Source organism: Narcine bancroftii, chromosome 10, assembly GCF_036971445.1.
Source record: "Narcine bancroftii isolate sNarBan1 chromosome 10, sNarBan1.hap1, whole genome shotgun sequence".
Taxonomy (NCBI): domain Eukaryota; kingdom Metazoa; phylum Chordata; class Chondrichthyes; order Torpediniformes; family Narcinidae; genus Narcine; species Narcine bancroftii.
In genome coordinates, this window is record NC_091478.1 from 107803487 (window position 1) to 107828765 (window position 25279).

At 37.6% G+C, this 25279-nt stretch overlaps 1 protein-coding gene and 1 long non-coding RNA gene across 14 annotated transcripts in view; both read right to left on the bottom strand.

Annotated features, from left to right (window-relative positions):
* Positions 1 to 25279, bottom strand: part of cdh13 (cadherin 13, H-cadherin (heart)) — an 813941-nt gene that overhangs the window by 553233 nt on the left and 235429 nt on the right. The gene's annotated exons all lie outside the window — the stretch shown is intronic.
* Positions 10304 to 24235, bottom strand: LOC138745102 (uncharacterized). Its single transcript, XR_011346029.1, has 2 exons — positions 24156 to 24235; positions 10304 to 10579 (listed from the first exon to the last, which is right to left on the bottom strand). It is a non-coding gene; the product is annotated as an uncharacterized lncRNA (long non-coding RNA).

The window sequence follows — 25279 nt, forward strand, 5'->3', positions numbered from 1 at the left end:
TGAGGAGTTTGAAATGTGCTCCAAGGATTAACCAGGTAATGGTAGCTGGATGCTGCAAAAAGTGAACTTAACGGACCAGATTCACAGCCAAAGCACTGGTGATGTATTGCTACATAATGAAACCATTATACTTTGTTAAATAGAACAAACAAGCCCATCATTAATCAGAGTCCCAAAACATTTTGTGTTATAATTTTTCTATGAACGACCATAGATAACTTTCTTGAGTTCATCCATTCTCAATGGAAGGCCACATAGCCCAACCTAGCAGAGCAGAACATTAAGAGGCGATCACAAACTGAAATCCATAATGGGGAGGGGAGGGAAGATGCATATAGGGGCATGGAAACTGAATGGATTTTTGGGGAAGAAAAGGACATTGCTGCTAGGCTTTGCTGTATAGTTGCCAAGCAACGTGACATTTTGTAAAGGTTGAAGTTATTTGGAGACAGCCGAGAATGACCTCGATAAATGTGGAAAATTAACAATGTTTTCAGAGCATTCCTTGTTTCAATGTGATTGTATTTGACTAATAAGCAACCATCTTTGGCGATGAATTGCCTTCCACAAAGTTTTTCTCTTTTGTTGCATCACCTTCATTTCGAGGAAATAAATGTGTAGACTGAAAGGTTTTGCTCTATATTTTTCATGTTTGTAAGCACCTTCATTTTGCTTTGAGTTTTCGTGTCAGGTAGTGAATGCACATATTAGGTATTATTAATTAATTTCTCGAAAAGTTAAGCCGACTTTTGAGCTAACCCTTGCAGGAAGTATTTTCATTTTATAACAGTCAATTTTTGTTACTTTCAGAAATAATTTTACCCATGAGTTCCTCAGCAAAAAAAGCAGTGTTGGCAGTATTGGGTGGAATACATATTGTATGGTTTCGCTACATTACTGCAAACCCCTTCTCTGCCTCTATGTTTGATTTGTTTGAATAAATGTTCGAACAATAGCAAGAGGCCAAGCAAGCTGAAACATTTAGGGACATCATATAAAGAGAAGAAAGAAAGATATAAACTCTTGAATGACCTCAAAACCCTATGAAATAAATTTGGGAGAAGGCCAACACACAGCAAATAATTACCATACGTTACAGAAATTAGAAAAGGGTCTTCTTGTATGATACAAGATAAATGAATTGATTGCTAAAAGTGGAAATGCTCATCACGTCGCTGAGTCACTTTTTTGCCTCCGGTGTTCATTATAATATCTGATGGCATGAACTTAAATGCCAAATAAACTATTCAGGCAATTCCTTTGAGAAATTGTACTGCTTCTATAAGAATTGATGAGGTGGCAAGGGACATTGAAAAACAATTAGTCATTTCATTACAAATCCAAGAAATTCTCTTTCCAATCCAACAAATCCATTGGGCAAGAGAATGATGCTCTTCTCATGACCTGTGACAAATTCTGGAATGAAAATGAGCTGATGGACGGGAAGTTGTTTGCCCAAAGGACTAAAACAGATACTAAGGGAATGACAAATTCCAAAGAATTATATAAACACGAACAGTATTCCATTCTTAAACATAGTTACCTGTGCATTTAATGGTGCCACTTCAATCATTGGACGATACAGAGGGTTCATCGCTTGCCTGAAAAATGATATACCTTCATTGCATCATTCATAGGGAGCTCTTACTGGCTCAAAATTTAGGAAGACTTTTAAATGCTTCACATTTAATAGTCATAAAGACTGTAAACTTTATAAAATCACGTCCTTCAAAACTGTCTATTCCAGCATCTGTGTGAAAGAATGATGAACATTTCCAGATGCTGCTGGTTGCTGTCCAAAAACCATTGTTTTGCTGCACTCTGGGACACGATGGTTTCATTTCATTCTTAGAACAAGCAAGGAACGCAACTTGTTGAAGCAACAGTAGGGCATATTTTATCTGGCAGGACACCCTATTGAACAAGACCTTTCACAGTAAAAACAACCTCATTGACAGCCCAGGACATGACAGGCAAACCCCTCCCCGACATCTACAACATCAACAGGAAACACTGCCGTCGGAGAGCAGCAGCGATCATCAAAGACCCTCACCACCCAGCACACGCTCTGTTCTCACTGCTCCCATCAGGACAGAGGTCTCGGTGCCACAAGACTCGCCCCACCATCGAGAACATCGACAGGAAACGCTGCCGTCGGAGAGCAGCAGCGATCATCAAAGACCCTCACCACCCAGCACACTCTCTGTTCTCGCTGCTGCCTTTAGGAAAGAGGTCTCGGTGCCACAAGAGTCACCCCACCAGGTTCAGGAACAGCTGCTCCCCCTCCATCATCAGACTCCTCAATGACAAACTCAATTAGGGACTCATTTAAGGACTCTTGTCCACTTTATTGATTGATTTTCTTTGTTCTTTCTATTGCATCCATTATCTTTTTACAGTTCTTTTACTTGTTTACATGTTTATGCTTTGTATAATTTATTTTTGCACTACCAATTAGGGGTAATTTATCCACACCCGCGGGATAAAGAATCTCAGGGTTGGTTGTGATGTCACGTATGTACTCTGACAATAAATCTGAATAAATAAATACATCTGAATAAATAAATCTGATAGTCAATAAGCCATTGTTTCCTTTCTTAAAATGCTCGGAGTCAAATGGAGCAATATCAGATGTCAATTTCCAAATCTGAACACAAACGCAGAGGCACTGATGGCCACTGACATTACTGTTTATGTGAAATACCTAAAGCAAATACACGCAGACCTATAGGAATGAGTTAATGACCTGTTAAACCTCAATATCTTATATAGGATCCTTTTGAGGAACGACCCACAGATGTTGACACAAATTCAAGAGAGGTAATGTCTAATTATTTAACATTATAACAACCAGATTTACTTGACATTTTGTTCTGGTTAAACCCCTTTCAGAAGGGTTTAATTGATACTTTTTATATTAAATTTGAGATCAGTTCCCATGGATAAGATTCGATAAACATGGGAATCAGAACTTCAACTAACATTATCTCCTGAAACATGGGGAAGAATTAATAGACTAGTTAATACTTCTTCACTTTCTGCACAACATTGTTTAATACAGTTTGAAATAGTTCATAGAGCTTCTATTCTAAAGATAAACTTGTTCGCATCTTTCCTAATACAAGCTCTACGTGATAGATGCAATACTGAGGTGGTTTCATTGATTAACATATTTTGGTCATATCCCATGTTAGAAAAAATTTGGAAAGATTTTTTAAAACTCTGTCAATAATGCTGGTTATTCAATTACAACCTAACCCCTTAACTGTTCTTTTTGGAATTATAGATGGGTTGTTTACCTACTCCTCCAGATCATGTTATAGCTTTTTCTACACTATTAGCTAGAAGAGCCATTTTTCTTAAATGGATAAGGCATTTCAATGCCTTATCATATTATATCTTTCTTAAATCTATTTAAAAAATCAGGTCTTACTTTAGATACAACTACTACATTTGAAGAAACATGGAAACTATTTATTGATTACTTTCAGATATAACTGCCGTTATATGAATTAACTCTCCCTTTCCAAATGTAATTAACTCTTGCCATTTTTGTTCTGGAACAGACTTGATATCACAACAGAGGTTATCTTCAACTATCACTGTCCAATGTGGAGCATGACATCAAAACACTAGCACAAGAACGTCAAGCTCAATTATCTCATTAAAATTTTCATTTTATCATTTTTAAAAATTTTTGTATGATGTATGTTCACGTTTCTTCTTTCCTCTGTGTTCAATGAGAATGATTTCCTGTTTGTCTCCTTGTTCTGGAATTACAAGCCACAATTTTTTAGGCTCAGAGTGAGCCTTGTTTGCTTTTCACTTCACCCAACATGAATATATTTTAATTTTTATGTAGTCAGTAGAAGAGTAGATGGAAGAAACCAACTAAACCTCCAATAATGACCCCATGTTACACTCTAGTACTCTTAGCACATCACTCCCCAAGACAAGCAAGCAGCCTGTGGACACCTCGTCTTGGGGTTATTACCACAGGCATTGGGGAGTAAATGCCTGCAAGTGCCTTCCACCCTGCTTGTTTGCGGGAAAAGCCGAAGCCAACTGCCAGTAAGGGCTGCGGCAGTTGGCAAGAAACCTGCAAGCCCACTGTATGTATGGGACCAGTTGCTCCAGTGAAAATTTATGGTGGACACAGGTTCAGAAGTTAGTGTATTTCCACCCACCGGTTTTGACACACACCATCCTACCCCAGGCCTGCAACTATGAGCAGTTAAAAGTTCCAACAGTCTGTTGCAGAGGTTGACTACCTAAAAGACAGACAAACCTTTCTGCCAGTTCTGGGATGGGGGGTGGGGAATGATGTATAGCAGTGCTATGGCGGCACTACAACTCCCAGAAGGCATCAAGCCATGTGATGTTAGTACATGATGACATCAGCATAGGTGGAGTGCGTTATTTGGGCTTTTAAAAGGTTGCACGGATCATGAAGTGTAAATCCTTTTGATTTATTCTAAAAACACCTTGTGTAGTTTTTCATCTTGTCCACTGTTTAAATCATACCTAATTGACTCATTATATGCGTGGTTTCATAATCCAAAGGAAATGGGCCAATGACAATTTTTCTCAAGCAAAATATTTCAGTAACAATTGGGTCTAGAGCAGTGGTTCTAGACCTTCCCTTCCCATTCACATCCCACCTTAAGCAATCCCACTGAGCACCCATGTCATAGGGATTACTTAAAGTGGCATGTGAGTGTAAAAAGGTTGAGAATCACTGCTTTAGAGCTTCACTTCATTGATTAGGGCACTGAGTATAAAAGTTAGGAAGTCTCATTGCAGCTGTGGAAATCTTTGGTTCAGCCACAGTTGGAATATTGTGTGCAGTTCTGGTCACCACACTATCAGAAGGATGTGGAAATTTTGGAGAGGATACAGAAGAGTTTCACCAGGATGCTGCCGGATTGAAGTGTATTAGTCACAAGAAAATTGTCAAGCAAATTTGGATTGTTTTCTCCGCAATTTGCAAAATGTAAAACTGAGATGGGGGACATTTAAAGATGTGTGAGGCAGGTTTTTTTTTTTTTACACACGCACACACACACACACACACACACACACACACACACACACACACACACACACACACACACACACACACACACACACACACACACACACACACAGAGTGGCAGGTGCCTGGAACATGCTGCCAGGGGAGGATTGAGTCATGGTCAATGCAGATATGATAGCAATATTAAAGAAGCATTTAGACAGACACATTAACTAGAAACGGAGGGAGATGAATCATGTGCAAGCAGTTGGGATGTGTTAAGATTGGTAGACACATACAATGGTGGGCCAAAGGTTCATTCCTGAGCACTACACCAGTGGGAAGCAGGTTCTATTGTGAACTTCAAGAAGGAACTGAATAAATGCAATATATGCTCAGGAAATGTTTACATTGCTTAGGAGAAAGGGACAGGCATTTGAACTTGTGCGTTCTTTTATAAAAAGTTAACATGAATATGATGTGCCAAATAGCCTTCTTCTGTACCACAACCATTTTCAGTAATCAAGTCCTTAATTTTCAAACAACTCATAACTGATATATGTATAATTTTCTTGCTTACTATGTTTCCTAGCTTCTGGTGAAACCACTCATTATGCAAATGCATCAGAAGGGAATTGAGTCATTTTTCTTGTTCTGATTCACAGTCTCAACCTTCCGTTGTACAACTCCAGTTGGAGATGTGACCCAGATTTTTGAAGCTAATTCATGCAGCTGCTGCACTGGATCAACACATGGTTCCCCAAAGAAATCAAAATCCCTTGTTCGTTTACAAGTCCAACTCAAATCTACAACATGTTCCATCTGAAGTTTTTGTTTGCCAGTTTTCTAAAATGGCAGATACTTGTGTTCCAGTTGAAAGCACACAATCCTCAGGATCCTATTTTCCTTTCATAATCCTAGTCCTTCCATCGAAAAAAATATGAACAGAGTCACATTTAACGAGTCACAATTCTTTATTGGTCTATTGAATATATTGGTCAGAGCTGTGGGCATTAGGAACCTCAGTGTGCACTCGCTATTGTTCTTGTGTGAAAATAGACAGTGAATATTGGCTGACAATTCCACTGAGTGGTCTAATAAGAGCAATCCAACACAACTAATCAACTTAGAAAGGAGAGATCAAAGATCAAAACTAGGACCATCCTGGCTCAGCATCATAACAAATTTGCACCAAGCCATTGGACCACAAGAGTTGGTCACTGATGGCCAATTTTTGTTTATCCAAACCATTTCTTATTCCTACTGCAAAACTGTTGCAGTTTTTATACCTTTGCTGCCAATAGTATTCTGCATTATTATCAAGATTTGCACATTGCAAAGCATGGCAATTCTCAATGACAAGCACTCCTTGCTTATGAGTTTATCAAACTGAAATAAATAGTTACAAAGCAGGGCCACCAAGTTAATTTATTTTGAATAAAAGTTCACATATTCCTATATTTGTTAGATCATATGACAATGAATTCTGACTTGATGAAACATAATTGAAAAGAGGTATTCTATCTGCCAAAAATGATTAAACCATTGGAGGGTAGTTTCACCAAATTAATAGAAACTTGCTATGATTAAAAATAAACACCAAAACCTGAAAATTATTGGATAGGCTTCTTTGGCATAATTGATTTTGCACAATATTTTCTTCTTTTTTTGTTATATTTTGCGTGGCTTTATCTGAGCAACATTAAAATCATTTGATATGATGTCAGCATGCTCTTTAGAGATAATTCTTCTCTTAAATCCCTCTTTTAGATCAGGGGTTTTTAAACATTTTCTTTCCACTCACATAGTATCTTAAGCAATCTATATGCCATAGATGCCCTGTGATTAGTAAGGGATTGCTTAAGGTGGTATGTGGATGGAAAGAAAAAGTTTGAAAACCACTGTTTTAATCATCCCTCATTGACTCATTATGTGCATGGTTTCAGAACTCCTTTGGAGTTATGGGCCAATGACAATTTTTCTCAAGCAAAGTGTTTCAGTGATAATTGTGTCTCCAGCAGTGGTTTTCAACCTTCCCACTCACATACCACCTGATGGCATAGGGATTCAGATTCAGGTTCAGATTTATTGTCAGAGTACATACATGACTTCATATACAACCCTGAGATTCTTTTTCCTGTGGGCACAGGAGAATTACCACTAATTGGTAGTGCAAAAAATAAACTGTACACAGCATGAACATGTAAACAAAACTGTAAACAGAAAACTAATGTAAACAAATTGAATGTGCAATACAGAGAGAACAAAAAGAAAATTAATAAAGTCCACAAGTAAGAGTCCTCAAATGAGTCTCTGATTGTGTTTATTGAGTCTGATAATGGAGGAGTAGCGGCTGGTTCTGAACTAGATGATGCAAATCTTGTAGCACCTACGCCTCTTTCCCAATGACAGCAGTGTGACAGAGTATATAGAAATATTTTTGAGAGATAAATTGGGAAAGGTTTGTTTGAGTAGGTTACATTACAAACACTTGAAAACATATCTTATTTAAAATACTGGAGCTCTGCCCCATGCTAGACATATCGGCTCCACGACTTTTGCAAGAGCTTTGAAGAGTGCTCAAGAGACTTCACTAATGGATTGTGGTTTTCAAAGGGCAACAGATGAAAGATCTTGTTGGAGCCACATATTGTCTGGAAGGGAATTTGTTGTTCTAAGAGGGTCATGAGGTTTTGCAAGTAAAGAGAGTCAAACAGGCTTTCTCTCAGATAAAGAGAGAGACACACGCAGAGATCACTTCCACAAAGTTAAGCCAGCAGAAGTAGCTGTGACTGGAACAGGACAAGCTGACAAGCTTGTGGAAAACCATTTGGAAGATGGCCTGGTCAAAGCCCTTGTGGTTCATGCAAGAGGAGAGGACTGGCTGTTTAATGATTCACTTGGAATAGAGAAACAAGAAGCAACTCTGTGGTGACCTGAAAGAAAGAGGTTATCATCTGGAGAATCCTGACAGGGCAAGTTTCTTCGACAAGACACTGAAGTGACTGATGGAAGTAAACGTACAACAAATCTCTCTCTGAAAATCGACAAGAACCTTCCTGAGCAATAACCATTTACCTTTCAAGCACCAAAGCCTGGTGAACTTTATAAATGTTAAATTCTGTGCACAGTCTAAGAATTGGCTGGAACCAGTGAACATGAAGGAATGAGAAGTGAGATTGGACTGTGAACCAAAGAACCTTTCTGAATTTACACACACATGTACATAGAATTAGAAAGGGGTTAAGTTAGGTTAATTATGTCAAGTTAAAGTGTGATTCTGTTTTCATGTTTAAAGATAACTAAAAGCAACTTTTGTTGAAGTAAACATTTGTCTTGGTGAATATCTATTGCTACTTGGTTTTGGGGTCCTCTGGGCTCATAACATTTTATGGGAGATCGTCCTTTCAGATTGAAAATTTTTGTGATTTATTAGTTGTGGGATGTTTTTCCAAGCTAATTTAAACCTTGTGTGTGGAAAAACAGCAGCAATGGATGTTGATACATTTTTGTTAACCATCAGCTGTAGAGCAAGAAAAAAAGAGGAACTGATGGTTATTTCTAAGGCATTAAAACTGGATGAGGAAAATACAAATACAGAGGATTATAGTGAAATATTGTATAAGTGAGGTAAAATTTGTTGAGAAAGACTTAGAAAAATTTCCAGAGGATAAATCTGTTGAGTTGCAATTGGAATTGGAGAAGTTAAGGGTGGAAAAGGAAAGAAAGAAATGGAGGGTGTTGGAGGCTGAAAAACAGAGAATATTATGAAGCAGATGAAAGATGAAAATATGACTTGGAAAAGATTGAAAAGGACAGACAGTTTCAAAAATTGAGATGGAGGGAAGTAAGAAAATTGAGGCTGTAACTCCTGGGGAGAAGTTTTTGGCGAATAGAGAGATAAATCTAGTTCCTCCTTTGGATGAGGGAGATGTAGATACATATAATTAAAAGCAACTTTTGTTTAAGTAGCCATTTGCTTTCGACCATTTGATTCACTAATATCACTGTGCATTAAGCACCACAGATCCATGTTTACTGCATCATTTTGAATAACCTAAGGTCAGATGAAGAATGAAATGTGATAGCAGGCATTTCATGTTCTAATCAGTGGATGTGCTGTTAAGGAGGTAGGGTTAGGCAGCAGGATCGGAGTGTGCGGCAGCTGTACACAAGCTCCCACCCCAGCAAACAGTGATCATTACCTCAGTAAAGAAATCTTATGTTTTTCCACTGAAAAATGTCGAGGGAAAAGGTTAACTTGATATCAATATCACTTACCACAAATTATTTAAAAGGGGATCCTTTTCAATAATAAGTCAGTCAAATTACCAATGGGAAATAGTATTGAAATTGTGCAACCTCTTGTATTGTTAATGATGAGTAATCTAGGAATCTATAAACAAAGGTGTAATCATGTGATGTGTTGTTGCATTTCAACAGTTTCAAATATACAATACAAATAACATCGGTGAAACTATTTCAGATTAGTTCAATTTTCAATAATCATGGAAAATTTGGTATTTATTTTTGTGTATTGCATCGGGTTCCAAAAACCCCATCTTACATAGTTGCTCAGTTGTACAAGTGTGCATAATAGCTCTTGAAATAAGAAATGGTTTCATGATTTTATTTAATGTTTCAGTATTGATAAAGAATTAAGGTTGCTCTTCTAGTTTACTTTCCTCTATCACCCTGAGCCAAATATGAATTTCTGATACACTTCAGCACTTGCAAAATAAGATTTGGAAAAGTGAAGACTGGCATAATCTAATACAGTGGTGTGATGTGTCTTGGCCAAATATAACTGTACTCTTAACTCATCTCCGACTCAGCTCTTGTAACCACCACCTGCTGCAGTCAATAGCATTCCCCTATGCTCCATTCTCCACTTCATGTGTTATCTTAGCAGCAGGTCAAAAGCTAAGAACAACTTATTTAAATTTGTCAATTGAGATTTGATTATCGATGACTTGACCAAATGTACTGAAGGTAAAACTCATTAAAACTTTCCTTTAATTTGAGGAAAAGTGCCCAGCCACAAGATTGTTGACAAATATCACAGCTTAATGACCATGACAGACAGGGATTTTTATAACTACTCAATGCACTCCAGAGCCGAAAAAACCTTATAAGGCTGAGCAGGCATGAGACCTACTGATGGGCCATAATGCTTAATGACTATTTACTCCTGGGAAGTTGTTCTTATTTTAGCTCCACAATATGATGTTATTTCATGAAATGTTAGATAAAGTAATCAAACTGAAATGAATTATCCATTGAACATGGTAAATTTTAAAGTATCCAGAACAATTCATTTATTTCAAATAAAATATATTTCTGATACTTTGGAGAAGGGTCTGCTTGGCCAAAATATTGGTTAATCTTAGGTTTGACCACATTCAATCGATGTTTAGTGTTCAGCATCTTCCTCTTTTGGCAAGATATATGAATTGAGCAAAATTAGCAGGTTTGCTTTTTTGTGCTTCGATAAAATTCTTCAATATACACTTATATATCTGTATTTATCTTGTCACAAAATATATTGCTGTTTAGCAGTACAATCTGAAAAATATAATTGCATTTAAAAGTTAATATTTTAGTAATGCATTGGCAGACCCCATGTATGTTTCTATTTTGACATTTTACCTTCATGCAGAAAACATAAAGAAAAAAGTATATTGATTTATTCTGAGATGTTGAAACATGTAGCTTTAAAGCAATTTAAAGTTAAAAAAATTATTACATTAATTTTCAATTGTATTCTGGAAGATTTTTGCTTGCACCACAATTATTTTAAAATTAATGTGCAATCAATATTTCAATTATTCAGGCAATTCTATTTTGCATGGTGTGAACAATAAATTTAGCACTGATTTTGCAAACAAAAGCATGTATAGATTTTTTTTGAAAAGGAATGATCTTACCCATTGGTCGTAATGCTGCACAAAACACTTTTGAAATAAACTTTCAATATTGTCAATGCTCCATAAAGGAACAAAAGATCCCTGCCCATTCAAGGAGATGATTTTAGTCCCTTCAATGGGGTTTTAAAGTTTACTACCAAAAAAAATGAAGTAATGAAGGAAATAAGGAAATGGTTCTCCTAACCATTTGGAGAAACGTCTAACAATTCATACTTATCGATAAAATATATTTTAAAAAGTCAGATGTTCATTAAGGTGTTACTGATTTTTTTATTTAATTCAGATTTGGTAAGTGATCCCTGGCAAAATCTAATGCAGTGATATTGCATGACTATAACTCCAGCCTTCACTCCAATCTGCTTCCTATTTGCACCTGATTAAGGTTAAGGTTCTGAAGACAGCCACTGATGGTGGAGGAATGAAAATTAAAGGTGCTCAAAAAGCAGAAACTGGAAATACACAGGTTGAAAACATTTACAGAAAAACAGAACGAAGGAGGGGCAAAGAGGGGAGAGGTTTAGCATGAGTTCCAGTCTACAGAGGTTTCAAGGAGTTGAGCACAGGAATAGTTCTCCAAAGATGTATAAGTGAAGGTTTCAGAAACTGAAGGGCTCATCCAAAGATGGGTGGCCTTACAAGAATTATTTAGCAATGAAGAAGATGTGGGTTGAAAGGTCATTTTAGATTCAGGAAGGAAGCCAAATTTCCAAACAATCTTCAGCAGTTGACCAGGGAAAGAAATTCAGTGAATGGATAATCTCATGGAAACAGAATTGCTGCAAATTCTTTTCAACCAGTAATCGTTTTTAGAGGTTTAGTCAAAAAGATAATTGCAAAAGAAATTACATACTTCTGAAAAGTTGTATTGTGTATTACAGGAGTGTGTAAAATTCAAGTTCAAGTTTATTATCATCCAATTGTACAAGAACAACCTGATGAAACAGCATCCTCCAGTCCTCGGTACCAAAACGTGCAAACACACCACAGTACAAAGAAATGATACATATGCAATAGGTATATACAAATACTAAAATAAATAAACATTGTTAAATAAGTAGGAGAGTCTTGGCTGAAATCATACACTGTACATTGGCCAAATGGTCAATATCTAGCTCAGATCCAACAGACCGAGGAAGATGAGGAGAAAAATAGTAGCTTTTCCTTTTAAACTCCCACTAAAGGAAGGCAAAAGTGGTGCAATGGTTCACAAAGTGTAAGCAGGAAGTCCAACCTGGTTTTCTTAATCCACTGAACCATTCCAAAAGGACAGCCAGTGCTTAGCCTGAACAAGAATACTTCTTTTCATAATTTGCTGCTCTGCACTGTAATCTGCAGGGCAGCATTCATTAAAGGGAGGCTGGAAAACAATGACGGTAACCATCAACCAGTATATGCATTTCAGTTTGTAGTAGGCAATGTAGTTTTGAAGTCACGCAGTTCTATAATTTCAAAATTAAGACATACGTATATGGTACAGGCCCTATTGGCCCACGAGGCCATGCTGCCCCAAATAAACCCAATTATCCCACAATCCTCTCATACATTTTGAACAGTGGGAGGAAACCAGACCACCTAGAGGAAATTCACACAGACATGGAGAGAACATACAAACTGCTTACAGACAGTGGTGGATTTGACCCCAGGTCCCTGGTGCTTTAATAGTGTTGTGCTAATTGCTATAGTGAGAAGAGCAAGTGATTGGGGCATCACTATTACATCCCCAGGGACCCAGATTCAAATCTGGTGCTGTCTGTAAGGAGTTAGTATGTTCTCCCCATGTCGGCATGGGTTTCCTCCAGGTGCTCTAGTTTCCACCTCCCTTCAGAAATGTACAGCGTTTGCAGGTCAATTCGTGTATTTGGGTAGCACAGACTCCTGGGGCAGAAGGGCTTGTTACTGTGCTGTATGTCTATGTTAAAACTATTTCCAGTTTGGAATTAGTCAATAAATCTACCCTTATGGGAACATTCTGTTATGTAATGTTTCAGTGAAACACCCTATCAGACTTTATCAATGATTTGGAATCAACACTTCTTACCTGTGGCTTCCAGGCTGAGACAAACACAAGAACAGAAGTGAGGTAGGAACTAGCAGATTGAACACTGCCTGTGCTCAGGTGGACCAAGTGTATTTCTTGACAGCACTTCATGCAAACATACAATCTCACAATCAGCCAACCCTCAACCACACCTCAATCTGGTTCTAGCCTTACTCCCCTGTACCCAATTTTCACTCCTTTAGAATTCTCATGAGCACCCAGACTATTGAATCTAAAGTATATCTTCAGAACAAGAGCCTGCAGAAGCCCATTTGCACAAGAATTTGACAGCGTTATAAATGGTAGGAATTGTGCAATTGATATTCCCAATGTACAATCTAAAACGGTACAGATGTTCTGCGGTACACTGCCAAAATTTTTAGCTAATATGTTCCTCGAACACATGTAGCAAAATCTAACTGAGGGTCAAAGAATGAAATGTGACATCATCTAAATTAAAAATAAATTGTTCCTCGTATTTCTGCATCAGGTAGAAGAAAGCCATTTGGTCCACTGACACTATACCAGCTCTCAGAGCAGTCCTGTTCCCTGAGAGATGTACAAAATCTGCTAAAGGTGGAAATCTGAGCAAATATTGAAGAAGCTGGAGGAACTCAGTGGGTCGAAAAGCATCCATGAGGAGTGAACTGTCAATATTTCACGTCAAGATCATTTATTGAGATCCTATTCCTCTATTCATTTCCCAATAGCCTATCCTCTCATGAACCTCATTCAAATTCTCATACCGGCCACTTACACTCTTGGATTATTTATAATTCCAAATTAGTCAACCAACTAGTACAACTTGGTAAGTGAAAGGAGATAAAAGATAAAAGCCACATGGTCACAGGAAGATCACACAAACTCCACATTGACAGTTCCAGAGAGTAGAAACCCAGGAACTGTGAGGTAGTATCACTTCTTACTGCAAAGCACAAGGGGAAACAGCAGGATCTGAGATGAGCTTGAATTGTGACTGAAATTATTTCAGCATGAAAGCTATTACAGATGTCAGGGAGTTGATAAATTAACTCCGCAAGATAAATTCATCATTTCCAACAGGATTGAAGAGATTTTCTTGGAGTAAAGAACTAATATAGTTTGGGATGGATATATTTTCGCAAAACATCACACTTTTGCATGTTACATAATGAAATTTAATCTTTAATATAATCCTTTGCATCCAGTTTCCAAAGAAAATCGTTGAGTCCTGAGTGTTTTTGCATGTCCATGAAGTCCCTTTCTCCAACAATACCACTTTCTCTAATGTGTCCAATTATAGACAAGGGCTTTTCCTTTCAACCTACTCTCCATCACACTTACCTCTAAGCATGTCAGTCTATGATAGCTGGGGTTTGCCCTGACAAAAATTTGCTGAAGTGGATAGTGCAGGGGGATTCACAATGTTGTTGTATGTCTTTACATGTTACATTAAATTTAAATTTTAAATTTAGACATATAGCACGGTAACAGGCCATTTCAGCCCATGAATCTGTGCCGCCCAATTTACACCCAATTAACCTACATTCCCGATACAATTCAAACAGTGGGTGAAAACTGGAGCCCCCAGGGAAAACCCATGCAGACATGGGGAGAATGTACAAATTCCTTACAGACAGTGCAGGATTCAAACCCTGATTCACTTCTAATCATTGGTGCTGTAAAGGCATTTGCACTAACCACTACGTCAACCATGCCACACTATTTAAGAGACATTTTTGTGCACTGGAAACTCCAATTAATACTCTGTATGATTACAGCTCCCTGCGGGAAGCACAAGTTCAATGAAATTGCTCAAATACTTCAATAACTTATTCTAATCTTTCCCACTGAGTAAAGTCAAAGCAAAAATAAACAGTCACCGTATTCTCGGAAAATTTACCCCAAGAATTTATAAAGGTAGATCTAACAGTAAAGGAGCATCTTGTGCCTCAAGCTAAATTTTAGTTGGTAGTGGGAACAAAAATCTCCAAAAAGTCACAGTACTGTTTATGAGGCCACAAAGCCAAAGAGCTTTCCAACAGCCTCTTTAGCTAATCTACGCAATCTCACTCCCTTCAGATTGACCCACCCACCTCTGCTCATGATCAACCAACTGCCGCCTTGACCACCTTACTGATCTGTTTGGAGGTTTTAGTCATATTCTTGAGATATATGGATCATGGTCACAACCCTTAACCAGATACCAATTTGTTGTGCATAATACTGAAAAAAAAATCAGAATTTTAAAATGTTTTTTGAATATGAGTATTTGACATGCACAGAAATATTTCTCATTACTCCAAGATGGAAAATATTGACTAAGATTATGGTGCTTGCAAATATCCATCTAAAATTACGCAAGATCAGAATAAAGAAAACATCAGGTCTGTGGTGCCATTGCGGATTTATTACATGGATTGACAGATCCCAGTCTTCACAAACAATGAATGTAAATGAACAACTTCTCATCATAAATTCTGTATCATCCCCAACCTTTTGAAGTAAGCAGAGTGCCTTTAGAAGACAGAATCAAACTGTACGTGAGAATACAGCTTAAAACAGTTAGACAGCTGTCTGCTGCTCACAATCTCAATCTATATCAGTTACGAGCAAACAAAGAATTACTTGATTTATTTGAATAGATTGAAAAAAGTACATTTTGAAACACCACAATATTTTTATTTTTCAGAAGCTAATTCGATGCCATGAATCCCACCCATACCACTCCTGAGGTTCCACAAAGAAATGCAAAATCTGATTCCTGACTTCTCTCCACTCCACCTTCAGGTTGAACACAGCCACGACACTTCCCAATGACTTCGCAGAAGAGCATCATTTCCCTTCATACTTTCCTGGGCACAATCCTTACCCAAAGTGCCAGCTACAATCTCATCTTTCTAGCTTGGATCTCCTCCCTTTTCTTTCTTGCAGAAGTACCCAACTTTCTCTTATAAGAGCATAAGAAATAGAAGCAGGAGTTGGCCAGCCAGCCCATCGAGCCTGCTCCGCCATTCAATAATGGTTGATCTAATCATTAACTTAGGTCCACCTACCTGCCTTTTCCCCATATCCCTTTATTCCTTTTTTATGTAAACATCTATCTAACTGAACCTTAAATATGTTTAATGAAGTAGCCTCAACCATTTCCCTGGTTAGGGTTTAATTTTCAGGCATAGAATATGACACGACCGGTAGAGAACACATCTTGCTCCCTGTTAGATCAGTCAGACTCTTTTCTGTAATTGACCCAACTGCCCAAAATTGGATGTATTTCAAGTTCAGAGGATCTATGGGCTTCTTCATGAAGCAAATAACCTCTTGAGGAATGTAAAGGAGGAGATGGTGGTTGGAAACACAGGAAGGTGGGGCAAGCCTGTTGGGGTCACACGAGCTTTGAAGAGATGTGACACTGAATGATTAATTGGCTAAAAGTTATGATCCAAACATTTACCAAGGCCAAAGATCTCATCTATTATAGGTCTAAAGGTAATAGTTAATGCTTTGTAGATTGCAGATAGAAAATGCTGAATTTGATGTTTAACTTCTTTTTGAGAGTAGTCCATAAACCGCAATGAACTGCAAGAGGAAAAGTTCAAAGTTCAGATTTATTGTCAGAGTACATACATGACATCACATACAACCTTGAGATTCCTTTTCTAGTGGGCCAAGTAGAATTTCCATTTATTGGTAACTGTAAAGGATGCTATAGAAGCGAGTACAATTATTTGGACAGATATATGATAGTAAGAGTCGAAAAGGATATGGGCCAAATACAGATAAATGGGACTAGCCCAGAATGAAATCTATGTCAACAAGTATACACTGAACCTCAGGCACTCGTCCATGATGAAATGACTCTATAATGCTGACTTTAGAGTTGTTCAACAAAGTGTAATTAAGCTTAGGGTATTATATTCAATGTGAGTCATGTTTTTAAGTCATCCTGTTACTGCAATGATCAAGAAAACTGGTGAAAACAGGAACTTGAGTGTTGAATGAATACTGTGGGGACTGAACTTCACAACAACTATCACCTCCCAATTGCAAGAGAACGAGCGGCCAATTTCACTACTAATATTTCACAGTCAACATTCCAATACATTAATTTATATCATCTTAATGTACAAATAAGGTGGAGTCCAAGTTTTATGCTTTAGAAGCTTGTGTAACGGATCTGTGTTGATACAAATCGAATCCTTAGCTTAATGTTAAAACTATATTTTACCTAGATATGGTTTAGTTAGATTGGGTGGTTACAGGGGCACAAAGATAACACATTAGCACTTTAAACACATGTGGTTCTTTGAGGTAGAAGACAGAAGACAGTTTGAGATTAAAATGGATGCTGATTAAAGTTAGAGTCAAGAAAATAAAAATGATTTATGATAGGTCTTGAGATATTGGAAACAATAGGTGCTAGTTCAGAAGCACACAGGCCATTTTAGTTCTGAGGAAAACAGACTTCTTGGAGACACAAATGGTCTTAAATGCTTTAAGCACATTTCTGTCAAAAGACCTTACAAGCTTCAAAGACAGAAATTATGTCATATACCATGTGAAATGAGAAATGGGCTGGAAATAGGTCATCAGATTCAGACTTTTTGGATCAGTTCAGTTTGGAGAGTACAGAAATCAAACTCCTGTGACATACAAGGTTTAGAACCTTGTAAAAGACAGGGTTAAATTATAGTAACCAGAATAGGTGCAGTTGTATGTTACTCCTGGGAAAAGAGGAACACAGAATAAGTGGCTTTTGAAATAAGGAAGACCACTTTACTGTCTCTTTGGAAAAGAGGACATAATTCTACTGGGTCCATTTTTTGTATTGCCACTTCAATATCCCTTGTCTGGTCTGTGAATTAATTGTCGAAGAAAATAGTTACATTCACTGTCTCTTTGAAATGAGGGCAGATTCTTCATGTGGAAAACAATTTCCAAAATCTTCAGTAAAAAGATTTGATCCTGGGAAGACGGGAATTGTATTCTCCTTTTCACAGGAGGTATATTGGTGGCTCAAAAGATGGTCACTTCTATTTAAAGAATATCTCTCAAGACATCTCATCAAAAGAATTGTGAGTAAAGAGGCCGGAAGTTTAAAAGTGCTTTATAATTATTTCTGAAATGAGAATTTAAGAACTCCAAGCAAGACTAAAATTATACTGAAGTTTTGAAATGGGACTTTAATTATATACACACACACACATTTTACATTTCTGCATAGTGGGGTTACATTTAGAGTTTAGAGATAAGTATGAAATTTTGTTTTTGATAATTTAATTTTAAAAACTATTAGTTTGAATTTATCATTGTCTGGTGAATTTTCAATTACTGTTCCTTTGTTAGTGCTAACAAAGTCCCTCTAGTCCCAAACAAAAAAAATTAAAAGGGCTGTTAGTTCATAGCAGTTGTCTTATTTTCCCCTCAGCTGCTCTGAGTACATGCCCATGACTATATCCTTGCAGAGAGAAACCAAAATCATGTTTTTTTTGGAAAGTAACATGAGCTAAACTCCAAACACACATTGACCCCTGCTGGTTTGGAGAACAATTTGTATATTTTCAATGCTGTATATAACCACATAAATTATATACATTACTACATCTCTCAACACCCTATTAATTTAATTCAACATTATTTCATAAATCTTTCAAATATACTGCAGATGTCCTCTCTCTGACATCCACTACAAGCAGAACTGCATTTTTCACTGGTTTGCATCACATTCACAGGGAAGGTATTGAGATGATCCACCAACAGCACTTGTGCCCAAATTCCCTGATTACATTATGTCTGTTACTAGAAGAGGTCTGGGAGCATCTCCTCTTCAATGGCATTTCCCTGCTTGGTAAACAATAGTATATCCATGTACTGTCAACTTCCAAACCCATGTTTGAACTCACAGGGAAACCATTTGAGACAAATCTTCTTCATGGAGCTTTTATCTGCTCCTTTCAATGTTTGTAACATGAAATCTTGTGTGCACTTCCATCTAACAGGTCAACACACCACTAAAACTGTTCAGTGATGCACCATCATCATGGACCATCTGGTACCTTGTAGCTCTTCTGCCCTCACAGAACATTTTGTAGTTGTTGGCACATTATGATGTGCCACTGCAAATTACAGAATGCCATGTAGTGCGATTTTTTGCGAGGTCCTCCCAATCAGTATGGTTGGCATGGAATGACTGGAGATCGCGCTTGATAACATCTTTGTAGCGAAGATGTGGACGGCCAACAGGGTAGGGAGCATCTGATAGCCCACCGTAGAGGACATCTTTGGGCAATCGGCCATCCTCCAATACGGACAATGTGGCCAGCCCACCGCAGGCGGCGAGCACCAATGATTGAGTAGAGGTCTGTACCTCCAGTCTTCTCCAGGTCTTGGACATTTGTGACTCTGTCATGCCATGAGTACCCTAGGATGGATCGGAGGCAGCAGAAATGGAATGCATTAAGGTGGTGTTCTTGCTTTCTGTATGTGACCCAGGATTCTGAGCCGTAGAGAAGAGTACTCAGCACTCAGGCCTGCTAGACTGGGATCTTCAACTTGGTGGCGAGGTGGAAGTTCTCTCACATGCATCAATTGTATGTAATTCATGTAATTAACTGCCTATTAAGTATTGAATGATCACATCAGCATTTCACAGCAACTTTTTGCACAAGACAGAAGTCTTTTTTTGCTTCAATACAAATTTACATATTACATATCCTTCTCCAGCAGCGGTTGATAATAATAGAGTTAAAAGCATTGCTAGATTAGTCATTATAATCATTCATTTTATTATAATGATAATCTTAGATATACCCTCAATTCAATTTCATTATTGAGGCTAGAGTATTGGTAATTGTTCTGTTGAACTGGACATCCTGGTGAGTCCTTCTGAGTCATCCTGGTGTTCCAAATACTGTTCTATATTAACCAAAGAAACAATTAATTATCTGCAATCATAGGCCTACCTTTTACAGCTTGATCAACATTTCATTCAGACCTCTCAAGGCATCCAAAGGCAGGACATGTACAGATGTAAGTAGCAATTGTAAAAGTGCCCCTCATGGCCTGAGCTGACTGCCTGCCCATCTCCCAGGGTTATATCTGTGCCCATGTGTCCTTAGACAAGAAGCATGTGGTGTCCACGGGTACAATAGGGGATTTCCAGGCACCACAGGGCCTCAAGCAACCGGCAAAAAAAATTGAGGAAAATAAATTTAAAATTTAAATTTAAAACTTAAAATAAATAAGAATAAAATTGTAGGCAAAAATACAAAAGATCAAAATTGTAGAAGTAAATGTTCCTTGAAGAAACACATAAACCTTGATGAAGGTGGGAGCAAATATTCAGTCAGCGGAGGGCCTTGGTCAGGCTTTTCTCATAGCAGCTGTTTGAATAAAGTTGCGTGGAACAGTAATGACGACACGCAGGATGAAGAGCTGATTGATGCCGCTCATCCTTAGGGTGACTCCCTTAAAATGTTTCCTCATCCCTGCTTAGAAAGAGTCACCCAGTCATAGGCTCTGCCTGCAAACTTGGGGGGGAATTATCTGCAATGTTATTGTTTGTCTTTCGGGCGGCTCCGTGGAGGGGGTGGAACCTGCAAATGCAGCAACGGTTAAATGTTTTCAAAGAATGTGACTGAAAATAAAGTAAAATGCTTTAAGGTTTAAATGAAGTTTTTTTCAGTATTTTAAATTGTTTATTCTTCATGTAGGTGTATTAGCTAGGAATAAGAGTAAGTCGCAAGCAACCGGAAAATACACTTATCCAGCATCTACCAATCTCCATAGGTGCTGGATATCTGTGGATTTCCAGTCATTTGAATGTGTAATTCATGTGTAACTGAAATACCTGTACTGCAATATTGTATTAATGTGATTACTTCCAATCACTGAATTAACCACCTTTGGAAAAGGGAAAAAAAAGAAAGCCCTTCAACTGACTCAGCTCATCCCAACCTTAAAATCCATCTCCAATCTATGGAAGTTTCTATCAAGCAGCCTCTTGCTAGCATGTTTGGTCAAGAGCCTGCATCATTGTTCTGGCATCTGTCTTCTATATTTTACTATCATGTCAGCAGGTTCAACTATTTGATTCTTTCACCTTTTGCTAATGCTGTTCCCATACAAGTGCAGGAGGGATAAGCCAAGAATCGACAGGCTTGTGAGTCTTATGTCAATAATGAGGAAACTACTGCAAAAAATAAATGTTTGGAGATTAACCCAGCTGCATATTCAGTCTAGTACATCAGAGCAAAGGTGCGTGCAGTGTCAAGCTCAAATTCACCACTCTGTCATCCATCAGTGATGCAACTTCGGTAACTTTATATTAAATACTGTGAACATTATAATCGCATTGGTGATACTGGTGTGACTATCAAGCATTTTGAGTGATTTCCTTTCACTTTGTTTCCCCATTTATGTGGTGACTTAATTCCATGTCCATTCTTTAAGGATCAGATGATGTGGCCTGCTAATCCACTCTCTCTGCCTGAACCAGTGTACAAATGGCACAAGCTTCTCTTCCCTGTCGCAACAACATTTGATTGATTTTTAAAATAGTTTTGTTTGCTTTGAAACAGTATAATTTGCTGCTTGTTCACCATTCACACCATTAAATGAAAATCCCAAAATGAAGGCTGACCACCATCTGCAAGATGGTACAGACAAAGGACATAATTAATCATTTGGTTCATAAAACATCTTCAATATGTTTCACTTTCATTCAACTTTTGTTAACCTGCTGGCTGAAATCATACACTGTACATCACACCGTAAATCGTTTCAACGATATTCAGGACAAATTCTCATGTGCAAACTGGAAATTGTAAATCAAAAGGTCCAGAACAATGTGATAGCCAAATCCTACGTAATGAAGTGTCTCCAATCTTATGTTTCACTTCAAATGTTGATCTGTAGTGCTAATGTCAATTATATTGAATGTCTTAATAAATGGATGACTTAGAATTGACCTTATCTGGAGTATCATTTGAAAATGGAAGTAATACCTTTCAGAAAGATACAAGGTACTTCTATGAGACAAATGGGATCTCTCTTCTTTGGAAATATATGACCAGACACTCAAAATACAAGTTACTGAAAAATTCTGGTGTATCATAAACATACTAAATGTCCTTAAAATAAATCCTACAATGTTACCATTTTAATGTAATGTTTGGAGTGAGAATATAATAAAGGATTTAAAAGAATAATCACAGCATCATACCTTATGTTATTTGAGCTGAAAATTGTGCAACTGTATAATTAGACATACGTACAAGAAAATTTAAATATTCTGTGTGCAATCATAGTTAATTAATCTGTTACTCTCATTATAACAACTTCAATCTGGTTAAATGAAAGTTTAGACCGTAAGACATAAAAGTAAAAATAGGCCATTCAGCCCATCGAGTCTGCCCCACCATTCAATCATGAGCTGAACCATTTTACTACTCAGCCCGGCCTTCTCCCCATAACCTTTGATGCCTTGGCTAATCAAGAACCTATCAATCTCTGCCTTAAATGCACCCAATGATTTGACTACCATAACCGGCTGTGGTAATAAATTTCACAGATTCACCACCCTCTGGCAAAAGAAATACCTACACATCTCTGTTCTATGCAGAAACCCTTCAATAGTGAAGTTGTGCCCTCTTGTCTTAGACTCTCCCACCCTGGGAGTATGGCAAGATGCAACTGTCATTCTTTCAGCTAGATTTTAGAATTTCTTGGCTCTTTTATGGATGTAAATCTACCCCAAACACATCAAGAATAGTGCAATATAGAAAAATCATTAATCACGAGTCTTGCAACTTCCCTGATATGAAAAATTGACTCTCCTCATTTATTTACAGAAAAATTAACTCTTTCTAACCTGAAACTGTGATCCTTAAAGGGCCAACACACAAATTGTATTCTTTTTTGCTGTTTAGTCCAGGTCAAGTCTACTAATCTTTCTCAATCCCTTGCTTAGAAATTGATCAGCCAAGTTAAAATGTGTTAAACAGCACACAGAAAAGAAGTAAAACAAATGTTTCAGCCTTTGGTGGAAGGTAATTAGACAAAAGTAACAACATTGACATGACTGCAGCACTTAAGGTCCATAGTTTTGCACAATTCTTTGCTCGTTCATTAAGATCGGGTCTGAATGTCAGATTGTTATTTTCATCTAATGGAATGTCAGGAGCTTAACCTGATTGTGTGCATACAGCAGATAAAAGTGCATTTTAGAGATTCTCAATTATTGAGCTTGTTTTCTCAATGTCTGATGTGATTTTAAAGTTCAAGTGGAGGGGAAATCAATTGCAAGAGGCTATTTTTCAGTGTTATGCAACTGAAACAATTTCTGATGAAATGAAACACAACAGGGTGCACTGCTTTTCTGCAATCCCTGGGTAATGCAACTAAAAAACAAAGGTTCCATCATCAAAATGTTTAAGCTCCAAACTTTAAAAATAATATCAAATCATTAATAATTAAAAAGGCTCCTTAAACTATAAAAATCCACATTTAACTTTACAAGCTCAGTAACATGAACACTAAAACTTATATTTGATTATTATAAAATTTTCCAGACCTAAAATTTATTAAGCATGAATCTGTTATTTCAATGTTGACCGCATTTTCCCACGGTCATATAATAAGTTAACTGCGCAAACCTACTCTCCCACCGTCAAATAATAAACTACATATATATCACTCACGGTATTAATAAACGATTAATCAAAATAAGCGAATACTGCCAACATTAATAAAGTAAGATTAATACAATCTATTTAAATCTTTAGCAAAGATAAACAAAATAAAAAGTTAAAATAAAAACCATGTAATTATTAAATCAATTAAACTTTCAATTAACACAAAAGCAGTCAGACTTCCCCCACTCCAAAAAAAAGCCCTTCAAGATAAAGATAGAAAAAACTTCAGACACAGACTATTAGTTCATATTAAACAAAGTTGAAACAGAATCAGCCAAAACTTTTCGAGCTTCAACCACTGAATTTAAAAATTTCTTGTGACCATCTTCCAAGGTGATCCACAGATGAGCTGGAAACAGCTTATATAGCTCAGTCATAACTTCTCAGTATTCTTTCTGCATATATCCATAACTTCAAGGCAAAAATCTTCCACGAACTTAATTTGTTGACCCTGATACAATTACTGAAATCAATTGTAGGACCTTTTCAAGCTAAGAATTAACCTTTTGCTGACTTTCTTTCATTGCTGCAGTTATTTCTCATGTTATCTCCTGTGATTGCTTTTTCAACATGTCTGAAAGAAGTCTGCAGTCAGAGGGGTTGTATCTGCTTCACCCTTATTTTTTTTTACAGTTTTAGCTCCTCTAGTCAACGTCATTTACAAAAACATGATATTAAATATTGAAAGGGCAAAGTTTAAGCCACTTTGGTTAAAGATTAAAGATGGTTCAGTGAGAAATGTTTGAAAGCTGGCAGGAGCACCTTTCTACTGCCACGTACACCATGCAGTCGCCAGCCAGAAGCCCAAACTATAAACAGAGTTAATGCTCTCAAAAATGTGTCCATTACTAGAAGTGCTGTTCCATATCATAGAACATACCACGGTCCAGGCCCTTCAGCCCACAATATTGTGACATCCCACGTAAACCTACTCCTCAACAATCTAATTTTTCCATACCTCACACCGATATCCCTCTACTAAATATATTCCCACCCTTGTACATTCTATTCTTGCTCTTGACCTCCTCAACTCCATAAACATCCTTACTTTGAAAGAACCACTGATTCTGCCTCCTCCCAAAGTGCAGTGGTCCAATGATTTCTAATCCTCCCTGACCCCACAATGCACCTAAATGGACTTATTATCAACTGCTGAGACTACCAATCCAGTTTCCAAAAGGACTGCCAGATCAGTTTTCTATTATGCCTTAGGTCTGAGGTGCATCTTTAGTGCAAGATTAACAAGAACCAAAACTTCTGTACAAACACTTGAAGAGTTTGTTGGCAAATGGCTTGAGCCAACAGTTTCTTCTTCTGAAATATAGACATTAGCCATGCTGCTCTTGTTATTGAGAACAGACAGCCCTAAATGAGTTAAACATCCTACAGAAAATCACACCAAATTGTCATGCCAATTGACATGCTGCTGTTGGCAGCAATCATAAAGGATCCACACTGGGAGTACATCAACGACCCTGGTGCATCAAACACGGCACCTTGCCTCCACCTTGGTTACTCAGATCACTTATCCATCCTGCTAACCCTGGCATACAGACTGCTGGTAAAACAATGTAGCTCAGTTCGCAGGGAGATCAGTACATGGCAGGGAGGTGGGCCCGGCAAGGCA